Genomic DNA, 20,965 nt, shown 5'->3' on the forward strand with positions numbered 1-20,965 from the left:
CATCATGGTATAGCCTACTATAAGGTCAGCCTGCTCTGGTTGTTACCTCTGTAGCTTTTTTTTGTTTGTTTTTACAGGAAAACAACCTACAAAATCTGCCTAGCTATAGGGTTTCATCACCGTTTAAGCCAGAGTTCCAGCCCCCTTTTTATTTCAATTTAATCTTTCTGTGATTTCTGTGATTCAAAGGCATCAAAATCAGACTTGTGTTTGATCTCTTAACCATGGGCTGGACAGGCGAATATGAGTCTCTCTCTCTTTTTTTTAAAGAAAGTTTGAAATTCCAGAACAGGGTGGGCAACTTCACCCTGCTGCTGTCTTAACTGGGGCGGGGGTACATGAAAGACCCCACAACTGGTGTGGCGGCATGCAGTGGTGGACAAAACAATCCACTTTGAAAAAGAAAGAAGACAGAGAGAAAGACTAACCTCTGAGGGGTTGAACAGGCTTTCTTTCATTCCAAGTCTCGCTTCCCCAAATGTGATTAATCTGCGTGTCAGTGTCTCAGTGTGCACTTAGAGAGGGCAGAAAGCCTTCATCAAAAGAGTTAATAACCGCTACATGTGCACTGACACATCACTGCCAGGTGAAAGAACACACTTTTCTTGTTTATTTATACTTTAGTTAGACTGTTAACTCTGAAGTAGAGTGTCCTACAATTAGTTTTTTTTGTTAATGTATATCCATTTGTAACTATATGGGTCAGGTTTCATTTGTACACGCTTGTTAAGAGTTAAATTAACACAGAGGATATTTTAGGGCGTAGGAAAAAAGCTTTTGAGCAGGTTCTAGGATAGTCTACAAAGACGTTTGATGAAGTCACACCCATCTAATTCTCAAAGCTATATGGTTCAATGTCACAGTTTAATCTCTGGGGACGCACAATACACACTTTTGATCCTCTCTGTTGCCCAGCAGGCCACGACGGACATCACCAAAATCAAATGGCAGCCAAGTACCGTTCTGAGGGAATGTAGGTGTTTTCTCCGCTCAGAGTGCAGGATTATGACTTGCTCTCTGTGTGTGTGTGTGTGTGTGTGTGTGTGTGTGTGTGTGTGTGTGTGTGTGTGTGTGTGTCTGCGTGCGTGCGTGTGTGCGTGCGTGCCTTTCGTGCGTGCGTGCGTTCGTGCGTCGCACAGTGCCGGAGAACTGGCTAACAACAACAGCTGCCCAGCAAGAACTTGTGTGCTCTTTCTTTGATGTGCTACTGAGCAGCGCGAGGTGGCGACCACACAAAGTACAGAAGCACAATCAGTCATCTGTTAGTGAGGGACTGTTAGGGGGGACGCTCAACACTGAACACCCTGACAGCAGGGGGAGGGGATGCTGAGGCGGGGTGTTCTGAGAGTAGGCCGGTGACATTTTGTGGGCAAGTTTAAGTGTCCCTATTTTGGGCTTGTAATTTATTGTAAAACAAATTTCAACATTTTAAAGATGGAGTGCCGTGATAACAACATAATATCATCTGATATCATATCACATTTGATATCTCAGATTATCTGTGCACCGAGACACAGCTCTGATATCAACAACGAACCCCGCGGCATGCACCGCCTATTGGGAAACGATGGCTATTTGGACTCTGGAGTCCTTGGCATGGACTGGTCTAGGCTATATTTATTTTGACTTTTCTCTCATTCAGGTTAAAGAAAATAAAAAAGAACTACTTAATATTAATACTTGTGCCTGTTTTTTCCCTTGTTCCGTTCTTTGCTTTGCGTTTGTATTTTAGTTTAAAATAAATATAGCATATTCTTATTTTGCATATATCTTATTGGTTTTGTTTTATTCATTATTTTTTCCTTCTGGAGAAACAGAAAGCTCCCTTGGTGAATGCTTTATACAACGCAAGCATGCATATTAAAGCCAGGCATCCAGGCGTAAAAAGGGCTTAATTAGCGCTAATCGCTTCTGATGGAACACATTTCCTCTATTTGCCTCCATTAGGGATGGCTTATTTCTCCTATTCTTTCAGGCCAACTGCTGCCACTCTGTGCCAGGTGGGTGTGGCGACTCTCTGCCACTCTGCTGCCACTCTGCTGCCACTCTCTGCCACTCTGTGCCACTCTGCTGCCACTCTGTGCCAGGTGGGTGGGGCGACTCTCTGCCACTCTGTGCCACTCTGCTGCCACTCTGTGCCACTCTGCTGCCACTCTGTGCCACTCTGCTGCCACTCTCTGCCACTCTGCTGCCACTCTGCTGCCACTCTGTGCCAGGTGGGTGGGGCGACTCTCTGCCACTCTGTGCCACTCTGCTGCCACTCTGTGCCAGGTGAGTGGGGCGACTCTCTGCCACTCTGCTGCCACTCTGTGCCAAGTGGGTGGGGCCAGGTGGGTGGGGCGACCCACTGCCATATTGAATTGGCCTTGGAGATAGAATGGTGTCGGCTGTTAGCGTAGCCTCCAGTTTGATCCCTCAGATCTATAACTAATACAAATACTAATAATAATACTGGATGATACCAGTAACCGGACTATCACTCATCATTACACACTTTCAACCCTCTCTTTTTCTGTACCGGTACTGTGTTTAGTTATACAGTATACTGCGGTATACTGCCATAAAGGTCTGTCTGTCTGTCTGTCGTTATGGTTTTGGTGAAGAAACATATATAGTCATTGCATTTCAAAAATAACATTATATAAAAAATAAAATAACATCAATAGCAGCAGTGGATATATCAGCACCCTGTAGTGGTAACGAGGAGGCAAGCCCTCCTCAATGACGGAGAGTCTTGAATGGTTGTAATGAAAACAGAGAGGGATCAATGGTATTAACAAATCATTAATCCCCTACACAATTGAAAACTGATGCTCATTCAAGTCACATCATTTTGATTTACAACGCCTCGTCCCACTTTGTCTTTCCATCCGCCACGACACTGTTAAATCGATGGTGGCAGTTGGTGGAGCAGGTAGTATGGCTATTCTTCACGCGTATTGCTCAATACGTGCGTTATTGGAGGGGCCGCAGGGTCAGCTTAGCGTGAGGAGAGACAAGGAGAATGACCAATAGAGGAGAGAATGTCATATACATCAAATCTCAAGGTGACATAGATGAACCACTGCACTCTACATACAGTACGTTTCATTCAATCTGTCATATCTGGTCATAATTCGGTGTTTTCGTGAAGAAGTTATAATGTGTACAAACTGGATGACAAAATGTGAGGTTTGTAGCAAAATGAACTGCAGTTTTTACACCTTAAGCTGGTATAAATCAGAGGATGCAACCATTGCATTCCTAAAGCTTTAAAGTACATAGGTGTGATTTCTCACTCTGGTCTTTATATACAGAAAATAAATATTGTCGGGAAGGGGACCTCATACAGGATACAGGATACAGTGAGATTGGAAATGATGAACATTTAATTTATTTTCTGTTTAGTAAATAGCTCTAGAGAGATGGGGAGACCCCCAGCAGGTTATTGAACAAACAAACTCCATAACAATGATGACTATTCTTTCTTCAAATCGAATTAAAGTGAGATGTATGAAGCCAGGGAAACTATACTGTATGATACACTGAACCAGTGTCACCTTCACAGATCTACTGTACGTTGCACGCTGAAAATAATGGATCTTCAAAAATAAAAACGCAGTGAAAATTATCACACATTTTTTTGTTGAATATCTGAATATTTTCGGCGAGCAACACTGATCGTACGATGAAGTATATGAATAATAATATAGGCTTAAGCGTGATTATTTCTGCTTCTACTGCACACCTATACAGTACATGTAATTTAACACCCAGATTAACAATAAAAGCCCCCCCACCCAAGCCTAACGTAAGTGGCTACATATTTTATGGAATTACCGTACATTCTGCATCTCGCCCACTTATTTGTGAGTCAGGGAGACAATTTGCTTATGCTAATGTTTGTACAACACACATTTCCCCGTGAGGGTTTTTTACTTTTTATTACCTGAGTGCTCCTGGGGGCTCCGAGGCCACAGCATGCAGCCATTTGCAGGTGGGCGCGCTGGATATATGGCGCCATAAAAGTCAGTACATGCCATACATGTCCGCACGCACAATTACAAATGGTATTATGTAAACCTATTTGCCGCTCGACAGTAATGGCATTACCTTCTACCATGTCAGAGTGCCACTTCAAACAAGGCTAGAGGTGACCGTTCCCATTGACCTCTGGCTTGCACTATAACGCACTGTAGAAATCCACAGTGCTCCCGTAATGTGTTCCTTTGTAACTCTGAGAGGTGGACACAAAATGGACCTTTAAGGGCTAAATAAAGACTGAGGATTTCACTTGGCAGCTGCCATTTACTGTGCTGTACTGTCCATAGTCTTGGGCTTTGAGTTATCCACTTAAGCCCCATGTATACTTTGTCGTAATGATGAATAGTGAAAATAGCCTATCTACAAGCTCACCATGCGTTGCAATGCAACCCATGGTGAGCTTGTATATCGGCTATTTTCTGTATTTTTGAAGATTTCTTATTAAAACAAGCCTGTACATCCATTTGTGGTATGCGCTGTACTGCATATCGTGACCTCTCTAGCTTGAGGTGGGACAAATTCGTAATCACACTTGATGCACATGCGGACACACAGTCTGGACAGACACACACATTGAGAGGGACATGCGGTTTGGACGGTTGTCTGTCCCCTGGGCACAGTGCTAATCCCCACGCACAGTAAAGTCCACTCAGCAGAAACATTCAGCTGTATTGACTCGAATGTCGTCCTTTCCTCTGGGCATTTCCTCTCTCTCTCTCTCTCTCTCTCTCTCTCTCTCTCTCTCTCTCTCTGTGTGTGTGTGTGTGTGTGTGTGTGCATGTGCGTGTGCGTGTACATGCATGTGTGTGTGTGTGTGTGTGTGTGTGTGTGTTTAAAAGTCAGAAATAGGAAATAGCGTCGCAGTCCCACCCCCCTTCATGACGACGCCAGGCCCAGGAAATAATTCCCAATGCATTTTTCCCATAGACATTTCAAAAAGTATTTATTTAAATACCTTTTAAGCGTCGTACGAATTTGAGTCGTGACAAATCATGACAACAAGCACAATATTTTGGACCAAACAAATAATTACAAAGAAGAAAAACAACCAAAAAAAAGTGTTGTAACCTGCCGTTTTTTTTCTACTTTCTAATTCTTTGTTTGGCCCAAAACATTGTGTTTATTGTCATGATTTGTCACGACAAGAGTTGGCTTTGTCCGTGTCGTAAACGTCTTTAAATAAATACTTTTTGAAAAGTCTATGAGGAAAATGAACAGGGTTTTCTTTTCCGGGTCTCTCGAGGGGGCGGGACTGCGACGCTCTATAGCATAGTAGGCTACTGTATATAGGGAACAATAGATAAATAGAACATAGAAGTGAAGTTGTTCACTGCATCTCTGTGAAAACCCAAAATAATGTGCTCCTCATTTCCATCGAGGCAATGGAATGAGAAGATATAAACCTTGCTTACTTTTATAGGCATATATTTTGGTGCATCATATTTTCATGCACAGCCGTGTGTATGTGTGCATGCTTGCGCGTGCGTGTGCGTGCGTGTGCGCACACTTGCCTTTCACTTGTATGTGTGCACTTGAAATTAATTAGCGTTGTGTGTCTTATTGAGTAACTCTCAAGGTTTGGGCTGAAAACTGATGAAATATCGGGGGAAGCTGCATGGTGGCAGATGTATAAGTATGTGGGTGGGGTTAGAGGTTAATCCCCATTGATTTAATTCAATCTGTTCATGAATACTTCACAATCAGTCTGGGAAGTATGCTGAATGGGAGAGACCCAGTGAAAGAAAGTGGAACCCCTTATCGTTATCATCATTGAGACTTTAGACCCATTAGTGCGCAATACAGCCTAATTTATACTTTAATGCAAGCAACAATTGTAACACGACTTGAAAATATATAATGCTGCATAAAATGCTTTGTCGAGCATCTATACAAACACAATTTGCCGGGTTCGATGGGATTGAGAAACCAGGAGGGGGATTTGTCTGGGCTGCGGCAACACCTGTAAGCAGAGAATGGTGGTAGGGGGGGGGGGGGGGGGGGGGCTCCTCACTGGCAGGTGAGTCAGTAGAATCAGAATAAGAATCAGTGTCAATCAAAGAAAGTTTGAGTGCTTTTACCACAACATGTACAAGTAAGGGGTTTGGTGAAGTGTGGGTCATATATGAATACAAGCAACCTAAATGAGTTTTCTTCGATGGGTGGCTGTCATCTCCCTTAGAGATACGGTGAGAAGTTCAGTCAAACGAAAGAGACTCAAAGTAGAGTCGCTGCTTCTTCAAAAGGAGCTAGGATGCCTCTTGAGCGTCTCCCTAGGGAGGTCCTCGACGCACGTCCCACTAGGAGGAGACCCCGGGGCAGACCAAGGATGAGATGGAGGGATTACATCGACTCACTGGCCTTAGAACGCCTCGGGATCCCTGGTATAATCCACAGTAGATTCAGGAAGAGCAAGCATTGTGTGACCAAGTATTGGCTTAAACACTCCTCAAAATGGTGTTGTTTCTGTGGATATATATACAAGTAGACCTATAGAGGTTAGAGCCGCTACGGGGCCCTCAAACCTATATATTGCACCACCAATCCGACGGCATCTGGCCGGTCCTCCTATAAGCCCATTTGAATATATATGATATATTTTAAAGCTTACTCATGAAACGTCTGGTGCTTTCTATAGTGCACAATATTCTACAACAGTGTGGTCTTTTTTGCCACTCACTGGATAGTGGATACAGGTTTGTGTCAGGCCACACAACTCTGACAGGATGTGATGTAACAGGCTGAATGCCAGTTTACTGTAGATGCTCGCTAAAGACTGCACTGGTCAATGAGAAAGTGACTAATTGACTCCTTTGTTTTCTCTGCAGTGCGTTGGTGTGGTGTGGTACGTGGAGTTTGAACCGGGTCGACTGTTTTGGGTGTTCTCAAATTCTGGGGGATCAAACTTGTAGGGATGATCATTATAATTATAATTGATTGTTACGTAAATTGGGATTGTGGGGGAAAGCCACATTAGCATGCATAGATCCTGGCATAGTAAATGAGGTAAAAGTTACAGTCTGATCGCTCCTGTAGGGACAAAATACTTGACATGAACATTTATTGAACAGAGATAATTTTTGTAAGGATTTAAACCACGCCCGGGGGACACGGGGAAGAGGACTTTAAGCAAAGCCAGCCACTTAAAACACACACAGACAAACAAAGCAGGGGGCTGCACATAATATTGGAGCGCTTGTCCAGGCTTGTATTGAGGACGTATTGATAGGCTACTGTTGTATCCTCCTCAGCAGGGAATCTGATGAGAACAATGAGTGTCACTAATGCCCTCCTCTGAAGCGAGAGAAAGCACTGATCGATGGCCAGCAATCAGTGGATCGATCTCACATGATATCAGCGGCCAAATCGGCACAGATATCTAATCAACGCACTTCACCTATACTGTACCTCCTCTCTCGGTACAGTACGTGCACCAGCTGCCCGGGCAACAGGTGCAGTGTTACGTCATATAAGTTAGGCGTGGAGACATGATGTGAGGTAAGAAACTACAGAATGTAAATTCAACTTTAATAAGAGGTTCCACTATACACAGAATGAATGCAATGATATGTATCACGGAAAGGGAATGCATTCAGTATGAATGGATTGATCATATATTGAATCTAGTAAGTAGCCTTGGCGAGCCATGAGGCCCATAGGGCAGGAGCCTATCTCCTGTTTCTGTAGCGTGAGGCCTGTTTCTGGACATGACGCTAGTATGTCACAGGGACTTATCCCCAATCCAAGTGTCAAGCAGGGAGGCATTGAGTCCCATTTTTAGAGTCTTTGGTATGACCCGGCCCGGGGATTGAACCCCAACCTCCCAGTCTCAGGGCGGACACTATAACCACAAGGCCACTGAGCTGGTTCAAATATATTGAATCTGCATTACATTAAACTTTGATCTGGTCAGCAGCCTTGAATGGAATCCTGCCTGATGAAGGCAGGGGGATCCGGAGCCCTGCACCCCCCTTAGGGCCATGCTGGTGGTGCCTGCTGCCGTGCGGTGTCAGGGAGGTGGAGGGTGACCTGAACAGATTGCACAAGTGAGACAAGGAAGGAGGAGGCGTCCTTTTAAGGAGCACAGACATGAGTTAAGCTGATCTGATTGGAGCAGGGCCGAATGGGTTGAATTATGGGAACCGAGTTGGGTGACGGCTTGTTCCACCTTTCAGTTGAACTTTAACGTCTTTAACGTACCCAATTGGCCTGAATATGAGACAGTTTTTGTCAGGTGAAACCACCTGACTAATGAAAGCTCATGAAAACTAGACGACCTTTCTATAGTCTAGAAAGTCTATAGACCATACTGACGGCCTAGCCTGATTGGCTCCTCTGGCCAATGGGATACCAAGCAACGGTAAAGCTGCCCTCTGGCCAATTGGAAGGGGAGAGGCAAATATCCCTGGCAGCCACACAGGCTGCAGACAGACAGTGCAGAGCAACGCAGCAGAGAAGCACAAACAACGGCCACGAGGCGTGAGGTTGTGACACACAAACATACACGTTACTAAAATAATAATCATACTAATATGGGCCGGGGGGGGGGGGGGGGGGGACAACGGAGACAACATCAATATGTGATAATTTCTTGTTTAACAATGGAAATATCGTATTATAATCGGGGACTAGACTATTTGACATTCAATCAATGTTATCTTTCCACAAATGACAAAATGGGGGTCGTCTTATATTCAGAGTCGTCTTATATCCGGGACAATACGGTGCATTTCAAATGTAATGTTTTATTCAAACTTGCCTGATTCTTGCAAATGTAAAATGAGACATGCTTTACAAAGTGTTGCAATATTTTTCTTTTATCATCCACCAAATTAAGCGGCGCGGGTATTTGTTGGCAGTGCTAACGGGGAGATGATTTAAGAAATCAATTTTCACGAAACGTATATATAGTTTCTCCCCTTTTTTTGTTCTTGGTTCCAGCAGTCCTATAGCTGTGCCTTGCGGGCAGTAAGTATATGCGCCATGAACACATTTAATTTTCCCTGTTAGTCCACGGCGCGCCCAGAGGTGAGCTTTAATAAGGATCAATGGCACTTTAACCCATTCTGACCTGAGATCAGATTCATACGAGGTTTCCACGGGACACACACTGGTCTGATTAACCCATTCTGACCTGAGATCAGATTCTAAAAATGTCAGTCGTTCTTCGAATTTTTCAAAAATAGCAGACCTACAAGCTCGTATCGCGCCACTCGGTGGCGCGATATGAGCTTGTAGATCTGCTATTTTTCAATAGCTAAAGCATAACATGATGCCAACACCAAAATGGGTGCCCGGTCAGAATGGGTTATCTGGGACAGGCCCTACTCCGTGTGCATGCAAATCACAACGGCTGCAATGGATTCAATTAAAACCAGAACCTCCAACCACCGCGGCGGTGGAAATTCAATTAAAGGATTTATGCAAAGGTTCACCGGCTTTTTGTGTTGCTGTTTCTGTTTATGTAATGAGCTTTTCATATCAAAAATCAATACATAATCTGGAGCTGAGCCATTGGGAGGGTGTGCCTGTGTGTGTGTGCCTGTGTGTGTGTGTGTGTGTGTGTGCGTGTGTGTGTGTGTGTGTGTGTGTGTGTGTGCGTGCGTGCGTGCGTGCGTGTGAGAGAGAGGGGGGCTCCTGTCTCATATGCATTTTGGACATCATTCAAAAGAGCAGAGCTGTAAGGATGGGTTAGCGCTCAGTGGGATATTTAGCCACCTCGTACGTCCGTCTGGCCGTCTGGAGGACTGTACCCTCCGGTGTGCTGTTCGTAAGGCGCGGGGCCTTTATGCGAACAGCACACCGGAGGGTACATTGCTTATGCCCACAGCCACCTATACACAGTTAAAGTTGGTTATGTCTGCGTATCGATTGGGACGCACTCAGAAGCGCCCTCGCTGATCCACAGTAAAACCATTTACAGAGTTCCCCTCTCACAATCAGCCTTAGCAAGAGAGGCTAAAAGGGCTGGGGCTCCCGCAGCAGTCCCAGCATGCACCCAGGGTGTGTGTTTTAGCCTAATGAAATGGAATCTCTATAGACAATAATCCCTGTAACAGGATTGAACGGGGACACCCCATGTCAATATTAGCAAATGGGATTGCTGGGTTTTTTCCATGTGCTTTTGTGCGTGCGTGCATACGACGGTGTTTGTTTGTGAGTGCGTGCGTCAGTGTGTGTTTGTCTGACAATGTGTATGCATATACCATTTAGTATGTCTACTGTATGTATGGCATGCTTCTGCCTTCACCTACACTGTGGCACAAAGCGGAGAGAGCACTAGGTGGGCTGGACACAATTAGAAGAAGATTTAAGCCCCTAAAGTTCCTCCAAACTTTATTTTATATATTTATATAAATAAGATGCAACCAAGAGGGGATGTTTCAGGGCAGAGGCGTTAAAAGGTGTGCTGTGTCAACAGAAATGGCAGTGTATAAAATAAACCTTCAGTAAATATCTGGCTGGTTAATGAAGAGGACGATAAGCTCCCCTTGTAGCTGGCCATCGGCACAGCCCACAGTGGCAGTCTGAAGATGTTACAGTGAGAGTTCACAACAAACCGTTGGTGGACATTTTTATGTGTTCTTTTTAGGGTTTTTTTTTGTTAAAAGACTTTTTCCACTTTTATTATTATGCAGATATTTTCAGATGTTATATATTGCCGAGGTATGGCAATTATGCTGTGTGAATGTGTTGGTGTTTGTGTGTGTAAAGTAACCTTTCAAGTAGGCTACAGTATCTATATGATGTGGTGAAACTGTTTGAAAAGTATACTTTTTTTTAACTCATGTTTGTGGACTAGTGTAACAAAGTTTTTTTTTCTTTTTTTTTTACATTTCATACTGGGCCGGTTCTGGAGAACATCTGACACTATAGTGTGAAGTCCAGATGAATCATATAGGGCAAAAATGCACCCTGTCGATTGGATGAGCTGTTTGTGATGTGACTTGTGAGATATGTGTGTCTGTTGGGAGCAGCGCCAGTCCAGTGCTCGCATTCATTCATTCACATTCATTCATTTCTGGAATGCATAGACTAGATGATGTATACAGCAGAGGGCCAGCAATGACTGTTCTAACCTACATCCTATAGCTATCAGCCCTCGCAGTGAAGGAGAGAGGAGACACATGGAAGTGAATCGGAACTAAAATTACCATTGGTATGAAAGGTGAGACGATCGGTCTATTCACATCCTGGCCGAGCTATAAATAGAGTGACACACGCACGCACGCACACACACACACCCGCACACACACACACACACACACACACACACACACACACACACACACAGCTAATGTGCTGGATTAGTAGCAGGAAGCAGACAGCCAGTCATCATAACCCCTGTCCTCCCCCGGCCCACCAAAAAAGCCAGCATCCCAGCAGACGTCACCCTATACACCAAATCATTATCAGGGCCGTGGGCCTCGGTCCTCCCATTCACAGAAAAGCAGCAGAACATTGTCGCTGTTGGGATGAGGAAACCTCGTATCTCCATATTCAGTGAGCGGTGGAAAAAAGTACTCAAAGTTTGTACTTAAGTCAAAGTATCAATACTGCAATATAAAACGACTCCGTTGCAAGTAAAAGTCCGGAATTCTAAATGTACTTCAGTAAAAGTATTGGTGTCAAAGTGTAGGCCTACCCGAGTGGAATAGTGTGTGAGTGGCGACACTAGCGTTGACTCCCATTGTAACAATGGAATGCGGAAGTGCTCATTCTCAATGGGATAGTTCCAATGTTTGGAACTATAGCCCATAGGCTACTAATGTTCACGATAAAATTACACATTTTTTTGTGTCTCATAGGAGAGCTGTGGGCAGTTCAGAAACCCGTCCACCAGTGACATCATCAATGGGGAATGCAAGCTAATATAAACTGCAGGCTTTCTGTTCCTGAGCCCCTGAATGGCCATGCATTCAAAATATATTTCATCTTGTACGTACAAGATAATATCTCGTACGTACAAGATATTATCTCGTACGTACAAGATATTATCTTCTCCGTACAAGATAATATCTCGTTCATACAAGATGATAAAAGATAGGTTGAAAAGTGGTGAAGTGGTCCTTTAACAAAATCTGAAATTAAAAGTGTGTCTGTTGGTTTAATTAACATTGAACCAATGAAAAGTATTAACGAGACTAATACATTACAACTACAATGGATCCATTGGAATATTTGTATTTCCTTTCTTCCATTTCTCAAAAAGTAAGTTTTGTTTTGGACATAGACGTTTTCCACCCGACAGCGCCTCCATACAACCCTCATGGCACTCAGACCCGGCTTCTCATTCACAAAACAGGGAACGGGTTCTGTTTCAGTAGCTGATATTCTGGCAGGATGTTGCTCCTTTTTTCCTCTTTATTGCACCATATAAAGTGAGTGTGTAACACTACCCACACCTAAGGGCCCTTTCTTCATATTTATATAGAGGGTGTTGGTGAGAGATCAGACTAAAGTGCCCTTCCCCCCCCCCCCCCCCCCCCCTCTGGCTTCACTCAAATAAACACACACAAAAGGTCTGTCTCCTGCAATGAAATATGATTGATGGATAGCCGTCTACTATTGTTTATGCTTTCACCACCTTGTGGTGTGGTCAGACCAGAAGGTGTACAGTAGCGTGACATTCAGATCTCTATTATGCTTCATGTATTCTCTGTTAATAGCAGATCTACAAGCTCACAACATAACGCACTGAGAGCTTGTAGATGTGCTCTATTCAGCACACGACGCTGCCGTAGGATGGAGCTTGAACTTATCGGTTGTTTTTCCACCATCGTACGGCGAAATATAAATTGACCTTAAAACATTTTAGTCCCGTCGTAAATGTTTGGTCAGTATGGCGAAGTTTTGTCACATGCTGTGGCAATAAAAACAATAAAATAAAAAGATACAGGACTGGTTCATCAGTCTAACAGAAGAAATGAAGGCATGAAGACGCAATGGTCTGTACCGTTCAGAAGTCAACATACAATGCTTCCTACTAAGAGATATGGGAGATTTCTAAGCTGTGGTGGGAAATGTACAGCTTATTGAACGCCTTGTCCCTCTGTGGACTCTGTGTAGAGCGTCGCAGTCCCTCCCCCTTTCATGACGACGACAGGCCCAGGAAATAATTCCCCATTCATTTTCCCCATAGACATTTCATATTTTGGGCCGAACAAATAATTACAAAAGAAAAAGAAAAACCATAAAAACCTGCCCTTTTTTTCTTCTTGCTAATTATTTGTTTGGCCCAAAACATTGTGTTTGTTGTCATGATTTATAAAGAAAATAAGAGATCCAAACACCGTTTCGGCCTCAGGCCGAAACGTGTCATTGTTTTCCTCTCTGTTGTCATTCAATTATTTCGGGAGCTTTTTGATCCTGCACCCGTTGAAACCTGTGGATGTGCGTGCACCTCTTGACCATTGTTGTCATGATTTGTCACCATCCGAGTTGGCTTTGTTCGAGGCTTACAGATCTTTAAATAATCACTTTTTGAAATGTCTATGGGAAAAATGCATGGGTAATTATTTCATGGGCCTGTCGTCGTCTTGAAAGGGGTCTGGATTGTGACGTTCTATTCACTATATTCTTGTAGACTCTGTATTCACTATATTTTTGAACGTGACAATAAACAACATATTGTCAGTCTGTCCTGATTAGATATGGGTAAGTGACAGAGTTTAAATTTGCAACAGTTGAACTGGACCCAGTTGCCACGACCTTCTGTTCACAACTTGCCAGATTCATACTGTCCTCTACGCTGCATGTAATCATCATATATGCTCGTATTTACCATAATAGGCGAATAACAAATAACATTATAATTCAATGCATAAAAAGGAACTAGGGGCAGATTGGCTCATTCAGACTCAGACTTTGTTGAAGGTTGTTTGTGCTTTCAAGAGGACCCCGGGGAAGGCTGTGGCAACTCTTTGTCCAGCATCTTCAATTCATGTCAGGTTTCCAACATAATTTCCAACAATTTACAATTTATGCATTTAGTAGACACTCCTAATCCAGAGCGACTTACATTAAGCAAGAACAAAAAGCATGGCAATACATCACATACATAAAAAAGTAGTTATCATGAATCATACGGTAAGGTAACGTATAACAGTGGAATATCTATATAATGAAACAATGCATCATGTATAATTTATCGTGCTACGTCTACATAAAATGCTATAAGTCTACATAAAATGCTATCTAAGTCTACATAAAATGCTATCTAAATTACATAAATTGGACCTTTGTATACGCCTGTAAGGTCGTCGGGGCTAGGGCAAGTGCTACGGGCCATAATGGAGTCTGAGTTTTTAGACTACGGCGGAAGATTGGGAGTGAGTCTGAAGTTATATAAGGCAGGGGTAGGTATCACTGGCACACTGGTGCAGGTTTTTTGAGTGGTGCAACCACTCCCTTACGGAGCTATGTGTGTGGGTGGGTGGCTGTGTCTGAGCACGAAAACAGCATGGTTGTTTTTTACCACCTGTGCGCAACCTAACACACACACACACACACAAACACACACGCACATATTAACTGTATATATGGTGATTTTGGGTGTGCCAGTACAGTACAGTACAGTACAGTACAGTACAGTACAGTACAGTACAGTACAGTACAGTATAGAGGGTACAGTAGAGGGACCCCCACACAGTAACTCTGTCATTTGTCAACCGTTTCGGACACGGGCGGCTCGCCGGAACCGGGCCGGCACCCTGGAGAGGGAGTCTGAGAGATCTGTGTAATGCATGATCATACATCCTGGTGCAAGGAAATATTTCAAACGTAATGTTGATATGGCACACTGACTATCAAGACAATTAAAACACAGCACTTGCCAAAAAGGTTGCCGACCCCTGATATAAGGATTCCAAGAACAGAGCTATAGAAGCTATTACTGTCATGATCAAATTTGTTGATAGCTTGTAGATCTTCTTTTGTTTTTTAAATGAACATGCACGGAAACATCTGTGAAATAATCTACATGTGGAAGATCCATCTTCATGCAGCGATTGTTCACTTCTGCCTGGGGGCGGACCTTACTATGCACCAGGGGGCGGACCTTACTATGCACCAGGGGGCGGACCTTACTATGCACCAGGGGGCGGACCTTTCTATGCACCAGGGCATGGATTGAATCAATAACAATTACATCACCAACCCACATACACTGACCTGTATATGTTTACTACAGTGTTTCCCAAACTTTTTCATGTCAAGGACCCCCAAATGGACACGTATTAGCCTGCGGACCCCCATTTGAAAAGATATGCCAACCCATTTAATTTCAAGGACCCCCAGTTTGACATGAATTAGTCTACACACCTCCCATTTAATGGCATTTCTATCTCTGGAACCCCCAATTTATATTGTAAAATCAATGTTAAGTTAACTCTGAGAGCGTACAAATGGAACCAAACCGTTTGGTTCCATTTGTTACAGACCCATAAGGGTCCATTTGGTTCAGGGACAACACAGGCCGCTCCTGTATTCTGGATGGACTGTAGGTCTGTTGGTAATGGGCGGCTGGTCCGCGGGCTAATACGTGTAAATTTGTGGGTCCTTGGCTCAGTAAGTGAGCAGGTTGTCCAATGATCCCTGGGTCAGTGGTTCGAATCCCGGCTCCTCCTGTCCACATGTCTAAGTGCAGTCCTTGAGCAAGACACTGAACCCTACATTGCCTCCAATTAGGGATGTCCCGATTTTCTTTGCTTCTGTTCAGTGACTGTTCGCCACTTCACCTCCCAATGTATATGAATGAAAGCGCTTTGAGCACTTGGAAAATCGCTATAAAATTGCAATTCATTAATTCATTATTAATGCATTCACAAACATATTTGGGGAGAGAGAGTCTGCGTTGGTCTACTGTATACGTGCACCAAAGTTTCTCCGCTGATTGGATGGCAGAAAATTGCAGCGGACAAACAGACACACGGGGGGGAAATATAATCTGTCGCCACGATCTGTCTTCAGCTGGTGGAGATATTAAAAATGCAAATGTATTGCACAGGCATCACAAACACACGCACGCACGCACACAGACAATGTATTTGTTGGGAGGGGGTTACCTGTGGACTGTGGTAGAGCTTCTGCTGAGGCCAGCCCTTCTGTAACAAGTGTCCTGTATATATCTACGGTCAGAGGGACGGTGAGTAGAGAATGAAGTGACAGTTGAAGAGTGTTGCTTATAGAGTCGTTTGTAATCATGTGTGTGTGCTTTCCATGTCAGGGCAGCGGAGGTACTGTATAAGGTCAGGGGTGGGGAGACAAACTATACAGCTTGTACATTAAGACAGCAGTCCTCCTCCAGCCTGTCACACCATGCAGGCACAGTCAATTGGCTCTGATGATGCATAAGCCTACGTGTCGCCAGCAAAAAAAAAGGAGAGCAGAGCCAACAGACAAGGGGTGGGTCATCAGTCACACCAGATAGTAATCACACATGTACATGAAGGCCAAACATCATACACAGTCAAGCCTGACAGTGTTTCATTCCTACGTGAATCAGAACCACTGCTAATGTATACGTCCTAAATGCAATCATGTATTAATGTGTTAGTTGATGTCAGCATCGCTATATTAACTGGCTCCGGGTTTGGCACTTGGGCAGTATAAACAGTGATGAATCTGCATTAAAAACAACAACAGTTATAGCTGTTTTGTTTCGGTGAAACACAGTGCAACACAGCAGCCTGCTGCTGCTTTATCCTGCCAGCAGCAGCAGCAACAGCAGACTGCTAGGAGACACTCCCTCACCTTTCCCTTTCTCCTAATCACCAATTAGGACTGCATTAGTCTGGCCTGGCAGCTCATTTGCTCTGGAGGCGTCTGCGAGGGCCCGGGGTGTGGGACCTCTGCCCGCAGCGTTCCGCCCCAGCAAACCACGGCGCTGCGCGGCTGTCACAGCAACACCGGCAGCCCGCCATGTGCACGTATCCCTGCTCCACAAGTGAAAGTCCCTCTCCTCCTCCGCCTCGACACTCCCTACCTAACGGCGACTGACCCCACGTATACAACGCACGCAGCTCCTCCTCCGCTGGCACATGCAGGCAGCATGCAGACACACTCCCTGTGAGCACACGGAAGTATAGGAGACAGGGGGGGGGGAGGAGAATCGACGTGCAGTCTGTGGAGCCAGTTGTCAGGCACTTCATTAAATGGCCGTCCCCTTGGTGAGCGGGTGAAGTGGGACCCTTATTAGCCGAGCGAGGAGACATCCTTCAAGGGCTGGGGAGCGGCTTGGAGCCCCGCTGCCAGCTGCCTGAGAAGGCTCTCAGCAGATTGGGGAGCTGGGGAGGGCAACGCAGGACAGCCGGGGGGTAGGAGGTGGTGGAGACATTATAGGGGTGGGTGGGCAACGCAGGACAGCCGGGGGGGGGGGAGACAGGGGGTAGGAGGTGGTGGAGACATTAGGGGTGGGTGGGAGAGTGTTCTTGAGAGAGGGAGAGGGGACCAAGTCACATTTAATGCGTACAACAACCCCCTTAGCAGCATTGTGAAATTATAACATCGGCACGCCAGACGAAAGCCAAAGCTCTGAGGAACTAGTTAAAACCTCTGGCTCTCTCTCAACATGCCTCCCAAACTCCTGCTAATGTCACACCAGAGGGCCCTGGTCAAAAGTTCAGTGCGTGCATATGTAAAAAGGTAGGTGAGTGCCAGAGGCAGCAGACAGGGGGGTAAATAATGCTGAGAACACTGGAGACAGTGTGTGCGTGCGTGCGTGCTTTGTGTGTGCGGTGTGCACGTGCATGCATTGTGTGTGCGGTGCGCGCGTGCGTTGCGTGCATGGGTGTGTGTGCGTGAATACAATACATGATGTGTGTATTTATGCTATGCATAAAGTGAAGGTGAATTGAGGGGGACGTCGGGAAAAAAATCAATATGTATAATTTAAACAAAGGACATAATAGTTAAAATGGTGGCCACCAGTCACACACAGTATATAGCCTATACAGTATAGTTATGTAATATATCATTGGCCAGAAGCTATACTTTTCCACTGGATGATTCTTGGTCGTCAGTCTGTCAAGATCATGATGATGATGATGATGATGATGGTGGTGATGATGGGGGAAATGTGAGCAGCTTTGCTATCATAGTGGTTGGTGTTGGTGATTAACAGGTCAGCCTGCATGCTTCCACCGAGCGTATGTTTGGATTATGAAACAATTTACAGCTGAAGTGAAAGACAATTAAGTTGTCACTCGTCACATACATGATTAGTATTTGAAAAAGTAAGATGTTTAAAGGCATTGTTCAGACTGCAGGCACATTTGTTTCTCACATTTAGGCCAGCCAATCTAAGATTTGACCCAAAACAAATTGCAATAGTACTCGTTCAAGGTTTTTTTATGATCCTTAGGGTCATCCAAATAACATATAAAAAAATATGATATACACATTATTATTATACATTTTGGATCATGGTAAATTCAGGGTTTGAATTTTACGTAGCATGTGACATGTCAAACTAGGGGTTATATTCTGGTGGTTGAAATATAAAAACAGTTGCCATGTGTTCTTTGCTGTTAATAAAAAACAATCTGATTCCAATCTATTTCGGCCACTGTGAAGGCCACTGTGGAGTCAACTATGATTTGCCAGACCAACATTCTTAAATGTGCCATTGAGATAGAATCAATGCACTCAACGTTGTGAATCAAAACAAATCAAATAGAGCTTAATGTATGTCTTGGCTTTCTTTTGTTTTCCACAGTGTTGTCCCATTCCCAATATGTGCTGGCGTCTGCAGTCTGGGTAATCTCCATGGATCCTAGGGAGCATGTACAAGCAATTAAAACAATAGCATCTTTGCGCCCCTGCAACCAATAAACAAGCTAATGTCACCGCTCTGTAAGGACACTTAGCGTCTGGGGCAATACCCCTGCTGGATTAGAACAGGGATCTGTGCTTTTAATACCACACCATAAAGCAGGTTTAAAGAAATGCATGCACTTTATTAAAGGCACTCCAAGGAAATAATATCACACACATAACCAAGACAACACACTGTACTTACAGTAGGGACATAAATTCGGAAAGCCTCACATTTAATTTGAAGCTTATGCATAAACACTGATTCTCAGAATTGCTGTTGTCTTGGGCCAGTACAAGTGTTATTTTTATTTTTTTATATATATTTTTAGAGAGAATCTAGTACTAAAATATTGGGTTTTTTTTTCCTTGTGTTTTTAGTCCTTGTGTTGTTTTATAATGTAATTTATATTGTATGCCGTTATAATGTTTAGAAAGGTTTTATTTTTGAAAGACTTAAGGACCCTTACATTGAAATGCCTTCTTGATTAGAAGAGGTCTCTGTGACATTTGGCCTAGTTAAGGCAGGTGTGTGAGTTTAGATAGATGATTGCACTCACTGGATAGTAATCAGCTGTGTTGGCTTGCAAACATCATTTAGAGTTTTTACTCCATGACCTTGTAAAAGATGAAGAACCACTCAGTAAAGGAACTTTACATCACAATTCTGTCGTTCTTTCTATGGGGAATTGGAGTTTAGCTCGCTGTAAAATCCTGAGGGTTAAGTCCAGGTACAATGCTGGCCAGACAAAGCAGCCATCTTCTCCTGTCAGAGTGACTTCTGGCAATTGATATTAATGTTGGTATGGGCCTTTCTGGAGGGAACATTCAAGGGCTTCTTCGCCAGGCCATCTGTTGAAGCCTGAGGCCACGGAGTTAGGCAGACATGGTGGCCGAGTCTCTGTGGTGCTGACAGGGCAGCGGAGAGGAGAGGGGGTCTTCAGGCCGGGCGGCCAACCTCCGGAGGGGCAGAACCACGCAGTGAGCTACAGGTGCCGTCTGGGCACTTCCCTTTACTCGACCGCATCACAGGCCCAAGGGCGAGGATGTCGTCTCTCCATGAGTCAGCACTTTGGTTTCCCCCAGCTAAGTCTGCGAGAAAAGTAAGTAAAGGAGAGCAAGGAATGGAGAAATGTGGTGCGGGCGCGTGTACATGTGTGTGCGTGCATGCGTGCGTGTGTGCGTGCGAACAAGTGCGTGTTACTCTTTAAGTACTGTATACTACCATGAACATACGACAATACTTGAAGAGGGTGTGTGTGTGTGTGTGTGTGTGTGTGTGTGTGTGTGTGTGTGTGTGTGTGTGTGTGTGTTGGAGAGAGAGAGAGAGAGAGGTGAAAAACGTGGGCGTAAGTGTGTGGGACCAGGTCTCAGGTTCCTGACTGGCTGCTTTGATTGGCCTCACCCCAAAGGTTTAGCAGCACCGTCCTGGGACAGGGCCAGAGCCTCCAGTTTCCTCTCTTTGGCAGACCACGGCTTTGCCCTCACCCCCTTTTCTTTCTCGCTCGTCTTTACACTTCATTTTATTCTGTGTTTTATGAACCGTCTGAGGGACTTTCCTTCACCCCAGGTAAATAAGCCATGCAGCTGGGCAAACAGAACACCATCCCAGCACCGGTTGGTTGTGTGAAGCCATGTAAGGAGAGAGCGACAGAGAGAGTGTGAAAATGAGAGGGAGAGAGGGAGAGAGAGGGAGAGAGAGAGAGAGAGGGAAAGACAGACAGACAGACGAGAGAAGGATGATGGGAGAGGGAGAAATATTACAGGGACAGAAATGTATCTCTGGCCATCTGCTTCTTACACACACATGCATGCGCACGCACGCACGCACACACACACACACACACACACACACACACACACACACACACACACACACACACACACACACACACACACACAAACACAAACAAATTGTATACTGTACACCCATCAGTGCCTTTAATTTGGGCAGTGGACCCATCAAGTCCTGTGTGTTATGTAATTCCCTCCCCAGGCCAGAGATTGTACCCCAGAAAGGCAGGGAATGAACAGAGTGGGACCTAGTATATTGAAGTAACATGAGAGGGTTTTACATCTGAATCAATGGATACAGGAAGTGGTGCCACCACGCCGGCCTACAAATGGTGTG

This window comes from Protomyctophum bolini (genome assembly GCF_963924005.1).
Source record: "Protomyctophum bolini genome assembly, chromosome: 1".
Classification (NCBI taxonomy): Eukaryota; Metazoa; Chordata; class Actinopteri; order Myctophiformes; family Myctophidae; genus Protomyctophum; species Protomyctophum bolini.